Here is an 11,493-nt window from a genome sequence, read left to right on the forward strand (position 1 = left end):
GTAAGTGTCAGCGAGACATACAAAGGACGGCCTCCATAGAGAAAGAAACAATGGCAATTTGCACATAAACAAGGTCAGAAAAATCGTTTCGGCTCATATGTAAAACCAATCGGAAAGCAAACGGCTCATCAGTATCCGGACTTTGGTACATCAAATCCTAGAGAGCGAGACATACCAGCTTATGAACTACAGGGTAGACAATTTGATATCCTAAGGGGGTCTGGAAGATTTTGAGTAAAACAAGATTCAAAGCAGACGTCATTGAAAATGATCAGCCAGAGATAGTTGAACAAGAAAAAATAGGAAGTTAATGAAAAAAAATCATCAGAAGTTACCTTCAGTAACATATTTTTGTCACTTTCAGCGTACATTGCGGGGTAAGTTCTTAGGCTGTATAAGATTTTCAGCGCTTCCGGGGCCAAGCTGTTGGAAAACGTAGCAGTGTCATGTGTCCTATTTTACGTAGATCCACAGAGTATAATCATGTGCAGTAAATATCTGTCTGTCTGTCTGTCTGTCGATCTATCAATCTATCTATCTATCTATCTATCAATCTATCTATTTATCTATCTATCTATCTATCTATCTAAGATTTTACATTACGCGCACATAGTCTGTGTTGGCAAGCGGTCGACGAGAGAGAGAGAGAGAGAGAGAGAGAGAGAGAGAGAGAGAGAGAGAGAGAGAGAGAGAGAGAGAGAGAGAGAGAGAGAGAGAGAGAGAGAGAGAGAGAGAGAGAGAGAGAGAGAGAGCGGAGAGAGAGAGAGAGAGAGAGAGAGAGAGAGAGGCAGACAGACAGACTGAGAGTCAGAGACAGAAATACAGAGAGAAAGACAGATGGACAGACGGAGACATAGAGTCAGAGAGACAGAGACAGAGAGACAGAGATAGACCGTGAGCGAAAGCAGTCATCAGTGTTTACTGGATGTTTACTAATAGCGAGTATAGCGATGGTGTTTCTGGTAACACACGGCCACGAGGGGTAATAGACGAGCGCTTTAGCCCGGATAAAGACCAGGCTATAGGTGTTTCATAACACACCACATGCTCATGTTGTATTGTAATATAGTTTTTAATGTGTTTTGATATTTTTCACCGCAACAATCCATTGTGACAAGTTTACTTGGCGATGTTTCCACAGCGGTTCACTTGTACGTGGTACCACTTTCTTACAAAAATATTCTTATCATATACCTACATTCACGTGCCTGTGTAAAGCTATGGGAGAAAGCGCCCTCAGAGCCGTGCATTTTTTTACGTATCACGCCCCGGCCCGGTGCCCAAATATGGGCAATCGCGTGCATTTCTGAACTATCTCGATTCTGGTTACTACGCGCGTTGCTATCCGCAAACGTTCCATTCGTACACAAAGCCAGCACGAGATTAGGAAAACGTCTGCTCGCTCAGATCGTAGTTGCGCGTGGCGACAGTGGAGCCGTGCAGGTGACATCGGCTTTTATTTCTAAATTCTAGTGAAATCCTGTATATACTAAGTGCGTGCCTGTTCAGTATAAATGACAGGAAACTAATATCAGGCTTTTGTCCTTCTTATACTTCAATTTCAGCCTGGATCTCTGTTGGTCACGTATTATGGTGTACAAATGTTTCAGCAATACTGCTCCAAGTTACCTTATCGAAAAAATTATTACGCTGAATGACGTTCATGCTTATCAGACACGAGGAGCCTCAACTTAAATTATTACTGTGTCGATTTCGTACTGAAACGGGTCAAAGGACTTTTGCCATGTGTGCAGCTCGAACTTGGAATTCTCTGCCTGATGTGGTTAGATGCAGTACGAACTTGCATAATTTCAAATCCCAGTTGAACTCTTACATCAGAGACAATGTAAGCAGATAGACTATTCGCATTTCAGCAGTTTTTTATGTATGTTTCTATCTGTAGTTACCGCTCTAACATTTTAATTGTACTGATTTTATTTTTATATTAATTTTCACGTTAAAAATTTTAATATTTTATACTTTATATAGGACCCCATGGTAGATTACAACCTTATAGGAGTCTTTACCCCTGTTTGAGTATGTAAATGGGAAATCCTTTAGTGTGAAATAAATAAATAAATAAATAAATAGTGCGGATGTTGCTTTACGCGTTCTAGAATTCGGCAGGTAAACAAATGACGTCATTATGTGTGTCAATCCGCGACGGGAAGCGGCCATCGTCACGGTATTTATAAAAAACTGACACAAATGGCGATAAATATTTGATATCGCACGCAGTTTTATCTCCTAAACGATGTTGAATATTATGTAAACTACATATTTATCATTCCATAAGGTATATGATAAAACCTTTACGGCCGTGATACGGCTTTTGCGGCCCTTGGTCGTACGGCGGAAGGGCCCTCACATGCTGCGGCCCTTCCGCCGTACGACCTCGGGCCGCAAAATCCGTATCAGGCCCGAGGGCCGTAAAGATTATAAGCATAACTAGCGACATCCTAAGTTGCACTTAAATCCTTCCGTCGATGAGCTGTTCAAGTTCCTACGCTGTTGGAATGTTGGTAAATGTTGGAAAATCTGTTTTAGAGAATGTGTCGTCACGTATACCGGACGCACATCACGTTCTAGTCACCCGCCATTGTTGCAAAGCTGCAGACGACACTACGGTCACGTGACCGGGCAGTTTTTTTCCAAATTTGGTCAGAACTATTTCCCTAGGGAAACAGCTTTTCAAAAAATACCCTCTAACGTCATTTTTGTCGATCCGAAGGGTCTACACGTATCTATTTTCTCGTTACGTGACGTATTCTGGCGAATCACGACACGCAATGAGCATGCGGCGTGTTATAAAAAGAATTATTATTTAGCCTAATCATCGCACCCTTCATCATATATGTAACATTTCTCCTTCACTTGTGCCTCAAAGACAATCGCACACGTGCTGCACCAGAAATGCTGCAGTCGACCAGGTATGTCGACATGCTATAAATAGCAAACGACAAGTTTTAAAAAGTTTCATCAAACGATACAGGTTATGGCCTTAAGTTATTTTCCAATCAGAAATGTTAACGTTGTATAGTATTTATTATCGATATTGTAAGCAATTAAAGGGAGCGTTTTGGTAGATAAGTGAGTTTCAAGAGTGGTAAGACACCTTATCGAATAATTGTCCTTTTGCCACTGTTTCTTAATTTCAAAGCACAAGCTAACAGACATATCAGAGAGAGAGAGAGAGAGAGAGAGAGAGAGAGAGAGAGAGAGAGAGAGAGAGAGAGAGAGAGAGAGAGCGCAATTGTTAATGATTCATTTCGATATTTTCATTGATTTCACCTCGACAGTATATGGATCTCTACATAAAAATATTTTCTTACGGCTATGTTAGAAGAAAGGGTCTTGCAAGAAATAATATCCTTTCACATTCAACGCACACTGCATCATAAGGGTACTCCTTAAGTTGTGCCTCAAAGGCTAATAAATTCTTTGTGTTGGTGACTTTTTGTTACATCATGGACTTCAGAGGACTAAATAGACATATATAGTATCATCAATTACACATTTACATTTTAAGAACCAGGTTGTTCCTTTTCTGTCGTATAGGTATACCGAGACAATGTAAAATTAGATAATTCAATTAGAATAGGGCATCTTGCAGGACTTAAATTGAAGTATATACACGTCATGGCTTCTAGCATGTTGTCGACAACTTAAGAGGTAACTTTGGTTTGTTTCAATACAAAACAGCATTTTTGTAACGCCTTCGTGGAAGCGACTTCCTTTGTCTTTTCACAGACATTTTCTTCCTCGTCTGTCCTGCACGACTTCATTTAAAATTTTCCCGGCAAAAAAGTTCTCCGCATTGGTTCGATCGCATTTGGTGCATTTCCACCCTCTCCCCCTGTACAGAGGGTTGTAGTCTTTTGCCTGATCAATGGCTAGGACCTGTCGTAGGTATTTAATATAAAAGCATTATTTTACACTCTAAATGACATCACATTTACGCAAGCCACAGTTTAACTTCAATATAATTGGGGAAATGTGCCTAATGTTTAGCAAGATTAGGAGAGTTGAAGTTTATATATTAATGGACAAAGAAATTTATTCCTCATAGAAGACTGTGGCAATGCATCTTTCAACAGTAGCATCTCTCATTCAATGATTGTGAATCAACATTTTCTGATCTCTAATACTCACCTTGTTTCTTGGTTGTGTTTCCCAAAATACTGTACATACATTGATGTTTTAGCATAATGTTGCTACGACATCAGCTCACATCACATCTCTTTAGTGTACGTATACTAAAGACTGTTTTATGAAAACCAGATCTATTGCATGGGATAAAAAAATGATGATTTCAATTCCATTTATCCCCTGAAAACACCTGGCCAACGCCACCGTATCATGGGGAAAATACCTTCGGAACGCCACAGAGTGCCCTCCAAGGCCATGGGGTTCTGTTATTATTACATATGTTCCCCACTTTTGTCGATCGCCGTCGAAAAAAAAAGGGTAATCACGACACGTCCTGATTGTATTCTATATAGTGCGCATTGATATGCTGTCAATGAACTTTTCATCAGCTGTGAGCTCACTGATTGGCTAAGGGAAACTTTATACTATTCATATGCAAATATTTGATGCAGCGTACCGAGTTCACTATACTGTATTTTCATCTCGACTAAGACAACAAAAACATACGCAAACAAGTCATCGTTGATGACATAGTCCCCACTTGTTAATGGGTGTTTTGATTACAGGTCCTCAGAGAGGATAGAGTCCTCTTCATTAGGTCTGTGATAAAAATACTTTTGAATAAATTCGCTTGATACATGTCTGAGTTGTAGTTCAGGACATGAAAAAATCGTAATAAAATGGCCACATGGTGGCCATAATGGATCGAATCACAAAACAAATCAATGTGCATATGTATGACATACGGTAGGTCAATGTCCTTGTACCAACTTTGATTAAAATTGGTTGAAATATGCCTGAGTTATGGCTTTGTACATGAAAAAATCATAACAAAATGGCCGCACAGCAGCCATATTGGATCGTATCACAAAACAAATTAATATGCATATGTATGACATTGGTCAATCTCCTTGTACCAACTTTGAATAAATTTGCTTGATACATTTCTGAGTTATGGTTCTGGACATGAAAAAACGTAATAAAATGGCCACACGGCGGCCATATTGGATCGTATCACCAAAAAAATTGATGTGCATAGCTATGACATTGGTCAATGTCCTTGTACCAACTTTGAATAAAATCTGTAGAAACATGCCTGAGTTATGGCTCTGTACATGAAAAAATCGTAATAAAATGGCCGCCTGGCGGCCATATTGGATCGTATCACAAAACAAATTGATGTGCATATGTATGACATAGGTCAATGTTCTTGTACCAAGTTTGAATATAATCGGTTGAGATATGCCTGAGTTATGGCTCTGTACATGAAAAAATCGTAACAAAATGGCCGCACGGCGGCCATATTGGATCGTATCACAAGAGAATTGACGTGCATATCTATGACATTGGTCAATGTCCTTGTACCAACTTTGAATAAAATCAGTTGAAACATGCCTGAATTATGGCTCTGTACGTGAAAAATAGCCGTCTGGCAGCCATATTGGATCGTATCACAAAACAAATCGTCGTGCACCTGTATGACATATGAAGTAATCCTTGTACCAAGTTTGAATGAAATCGCTTTGGGCATCTCTGAGATATCTGCGTGAACGGACGGACGCACGCACGGACGGACGCACGCACGCACGCACACACGCACGGACACGACCAAACCTATAAGTCCCCCCGGACGGTGTCCGTGGGGACTAACAAAGACGTTTCCGGACAGAAATCTTAAATTTTAAATACATGTGAACAAAATTGCTATTTAGAGTAACAAAATCAATTGTAACAAAATTACAATGACTGAAACTTCAAAATTGTACGCGAAATTAGACTAATCAGAGTCCGAGTACGGCTGTCAGATGTACGGTGAATGAAACACAGTGGTGCACGGACATCTGGCGAAGAAAGGCGCTGTTAAGAGTAGTTTTTTGACGCCGCGATGTTGAATGTGAAGTTGGAGACTCCTCCGGTGATTTGATAATAGCCCGGGTAACTGGTTTTGAACTTGCTGGCTACACCATTGCAAGGATTGCGAAGTACTGATCGCCGCGTTGTCGCAGGAGCCGATCTATCACATTTGTCTTTGCCATGGCCGACACGGGTATTGCACTATCGCTTGTCGATGTGCTCGGTCACGGCACGGTCCCTCTACCACGGTCCCTCTCTCACGGACCGAGGTCACGGGTTGAATTAGTCATCAACCCCATTCAATATTACTCATTTGCCGTTGTTGATCTTCGTATGCGAGTGATTTATTGTAACTGCCAGTAATATATTACTGAAAGTTGCCGTTGTTTTATACCAACAATCCTTCCTGCCAAATTGACAACTTGTGATAATCTCATTTTGTTCTTAACTGAGAGGTTCTCGTACCATGATACAATATTAAACATTAAGATACTCTCAACAAGCGAACGATACAAAGTTACTAAAATATTCTTGCTGACATTAAAGCCTCTCAGTTTCCTGAAGAGGATAAGCGCTGCTGTGCTTTTTTACAAAAAAATTCAATGTTGTCTGTAAAACGACATTTCGAATCTAAAATTTTACCAAGAAATTTAAAAAGTGACACTCTTTCAATTTTGTTTCCATCTATAGTTATCGGCTGAAGTAATGAGTCCGGAACTTGCTTCTGTGCTCCCATGATACAAAGTTCTTCGAATACACCACACGATGAAACAATCGAATCAGTAGGCAGAGCATTACTATTAAATCAGGAAAGACATCAACAGATTACATAATCAAACAACCACCGATGAAATACATGATAGCTCTGTTAGAAATAACCTAACACGTTTGTATTCAACAATAAATTTTACCGTCAAATATGTGGATGTTTTGAACTCCTGGACCAGCTTCACCAGAAATCGCCGAATTTACATTTCACAAGACAGAAATGAGAATAATACAGAAGCACAAAGAACAAATATCATTTTGGCTAAGATTCAGAGGCGATGTATTTCTGATTTTTATTGGAACACAACATTGACTTAATGAATTCATATCAAACATCAACAAAATGCATCGTACTTTCAAATTTTCGTTTGAAAGGTCTTCTCAAGAAGTCACATGAAATATGAATATTATTTAGACCTAATTATCTATAAAGGTCATCCGTACAACAAGAGAAACGTTAACATTCTCGACATCAGAACACACACAAAGCCAACAGATACATCCCAATTCTTACGGAGAAACGCATGTCACTCCGTAGGGGCCTTGTTAGAGGCGAAACATTGCGATACAGAACACGCAATAACGAAGATGATTTAACACAGAAAGTCACACAATATAGTGAAAAATTGTAACACCGGCAATACAAAAAAATGAAACACAACGCATTATCAGAGAAACAGAACATAAAACAAGAAAGACTTGAGCAAAAACAAAAGAATAACACCACAGAAAATACTCGTCTTGATAACAAATACTCTGAGTCCATTCTTCAGAGCAAAAAGAATCAAACAAGCCCTAACAGAAATCTGAAGTGAACTTGAAAAAGACGAAACACCCAAGAATCTGTTCCAAAAGTAACCAATAATCGCTTACAAAAGGACAGAAATATCGTTTATCATGCACTTATAAATGCCAGACTTCACAAAAGCTAAAATAGCTCGAGCTCTGATTCAAATGTGCGTACACAAACACAACAAGACCAAACCGTAGACATTCTAGCTTCCCAACTTGAACAACAAACTATAGTGGAACAACATATTAACAATAGAGAACAATCGCTAGCTCGCAATGTCATCGGTCGCTTACAATTCATTTTTGATTGTTGGGACGTGTTAAATAATTGATTGATTTTATAAATACCGCTTAGGCCGAATGACCCCTATACCTTATTTATTGACATGTAAACGTGAGACTGCTTAGATCACTGATAAGGAATATTTACATAGCGATCCCCTCAGGTTTACAAAAATACACGTGTAACCCCGGGATGGATGGATTGATGGATAGATAGATAGATAGATAGATAGATAGATAGATAGATAGATAGATAGATAGATAGATAGATAGATAGATAGATAGATAGATAGATAGATAGATAGATAGATAGATAGATAGATAGATAGATAGATAGATGGATGGATGGATGGATGGATGGATGGATGGATAAATAGATAGATAGATAGATAGATAGATAGATAGATAGATAGATAGATAGATAGATAGATAGATAGATAGATAGATAGATAGATAGATAGATAGATAGATAGATAGATAGATAGATAGATAGATAGATAGATAGATGGATGGATGGATGGATGGATGGATGGATGGATAAATAAATAGATAGATAGATAGATAGGTAGATAGATAGATAGATAGATAGATAGATAGATAGATAGATAGATAGATAGATAGATAGATAGATAGATAGATAGATAGATAGATAGATAGATAGACAGACAGATAGATAGATAGATAGATAGATAGATAGATAGATAGATAGATAGATAGATAGATAGATAGATAGATAGATAGATAGATAGATAGATAGATAGGATGCTCCTTTCTTTGAAGGCATTTATTTGTAAAATGGATCCCTTCATCCAAGATTTATTGTTCTGTTCGATTTTCATATACATTTGATGAAAAAACACCTTGTTCATTAGTTTCTTTGTTTAAACTTTCTACCTTACAAGAAAACCAGTCAGTTTACTGGTAAACCGTGCAACAAACTGAATAAAGTCAAGAGCCAATAAAAAGTAATATTAACGTGCGTTGTTTGAACAATGCCACGAGGCAATAAATTGTATACCTAATGTTTTAACAACACTACCGCCTCCATCAATTTTAGGGTTTTACAAATTGATAATCCGGGTTGTTCTGGTAGATTAATGAGGTGGCATTATTTTTTAAATGATCAAGTGTACATACCATTTATGCCTATCGACCGTTAAGAGTTTTAACTCCTTTTTGGCACGATTTTGTTTGAAAGTCACCGATTCATTGCTGCATGATAGACAATATAGTACAGATCTTGAAAAACTTGTATATATGTACACTATTTTTGTCTCAGAAACTGAATGTTATTCAAATAATAACAATGTATGAAGACGATAGACTATAAAAGATTATGGCTTATCTGTATCCAAGGTTATTTTTTAAATTGAAACTGCCAATCGACAACTTAACGTCACAGTTCAAAAGTGAGCAGGGAAAACTAGCTTTGGGCATGAACAAAAACGTTTAAAAGCTGTCGTTTACTGTGTTTACTATATTTACTGCCCATGATTATACTCTGTGGATCTACGTTAAATAGGACACATGACACTGCTACGTTTTCCAACAGCGTGGCCCGGGAAGCACTGAAAATCTTATACAGCCTAAAAACTCACCCTGAAATGCACGCTGAAAGTGACAAAAATATGTTACTGAAGGTAACTTCTGATGATTTTTTTCATTAACTTCCAATTTTTCTTGTTCAACTATCTCTGGCTGATCATTTTCAATGACGTCTGTTTTGATACTTTTTTATCCAAAAATCTTCCAGACCCTCATAGGATATCAAATGGTCTACCCCGTAGGTCATAAGCTGGTATGTCTCGCTCTCCAGGATTTGATTTGCCAAAGTCCGGACTATATGAGCCCCGTGGAACCGTTTGCTTTTCGATTGGTTTTACATATTGAGCTGAAACGATTTTTTTTGACCTTCTTTGTGTGCAAATTTTCCTTCTTTCTTTTTCTATGGAGGCCGTCCTTTGTGTGTTTTGCTTACACTTACACGCATGGTAGACGGCTTGTCAAGAAGATCATGCGATCACACAGCCGGCATTATCCGTTTCATTATCCGCATTCGTTTCTCCCATTCATGTTATAAACACAACGGTCACAGTATCAGTACAGCAGGAAGGGGTGATCAATAGTTGGGAAAAATCAGTAGACTGACCAAACTTTCTTTCAGAAATTTCAGCCTCGCTGATTTTCGAAAACAAATTATTTAAAAAAAAGTAAGCCTCCTAAAATGCATGTGCATAAGGCAATATGATTGTGCACGCTGTTGAAAGTTCGGAAAAGATCATTCTTGAAAATTTGAACATACATGCAAATGGCATGTCGACGCCCTGACCCTATCCACTTACGATCAAACATTCGCCATTACCTATTACAAATTCATGGACAAATAGGAAGTCCAGAAGTCATGCGGTTTTCAAGATCAAATTATCACCCGACACAGACTAACTCGGTATAAAGTAGAATCGTCGCTGGAGCCTGAGTGGGGAATGAGACTGAGTTCAGTGAAAGCTGTCGTTTTGCAGAATAGACGATAGGATCTATTTCCTATCTGTTTGTGTGTTCGAATAGGGCTTACGTAAGATCGTGAATATGATGGGGACTTCCAAGGACAATCAATGATCCCTTTAACATACTTGTAGACTGGACAGTTGTCATTTAATAAACAAAGTAAATTGTATTAAATCAAATAGATACTTTTCAAATGGGGATACTACTGCTGCTTGCATTTTAGATATGAAAACAATTCAAACTAGAAATAAATTTGTTTTGCAGTTCCGGACAGCATATTTACAGATGTGTATTTGACTGTGTTTGCAAGCTCTACGGCCCTACTTTGGGTTGTCTTTCTGCTTCTATTGGGTCACACGGTTACACGTTGACACCATGTCTGACTGTTTTTACCCGTCTCTGTGCTGTATAAGAAAGTCGATTCAAAGTTCCCTCGAAGCGAGCGAAGAAGGGTTAAATGTCAAACGGTCAGTTTTAAACGGCTACAAGTAACAAAACCGATTCAATAAGGCAGCATGAAACTCCGCTTTCCTCCTCAATGAACGTAATTTTATCAGGACACAAAAAACCGTACTACCGAATTCCAACTGGATAAAGGCTTCTATTGACAGAATCCAAGATATTCTTTCCGATGTTTCATCGAAATGTTTTTGTATAGCCACGAAAAGAGGACCCGATGCTTGATAGACTCCAAACGTAAACACACAACATAAATGGGATGCGAATACAACCCACCAGCCGAGGCACCCGCCGTCCATGTTTACGCACTCTCTCTGTCCGGCATTCGCAGTCGACAGCTCCATTGTGTATGCCAAAGCAGTGCACATGTATTGCATAGTCAACGTTTGCAAAGGAACAGGGTTAATACCATGGTCCGTTTCGGATGTTTCGCATGTTTCCGTTGATTTAATTTTCTTAAAATCATAACTTGAAACGTTCAAGGCGAAACTATTAAGTTTTTTTATGCCGTATTATCATGAAGTGATCTAAATCGTTTAAGTTTTCAGAGACTGTAGCCTCTATAATGGCATATTTGCATGATAATCATTTAAGCTTACATGCGACATCTGAAAATGAGGGGATGAAAGTGAAATGTGACTTTGAAATTACATAAATGACTCCTTAGTAGTCTGCATTTGCAAG

Source organism: Ptychodera flava, chromosome 5 (genome assembly GCF_041260155.1).
Source record: "Ptychodera flava strain L36383 chromosome 5, AS_Pfla_20210202, whole genome shotgun sequence".
Lineage (NCBI taxonomy): Eukaryota > Metazoa > Hemichordata > Enteropneusta > Ptychoderidae > Ptychodera > Ptychodera flava.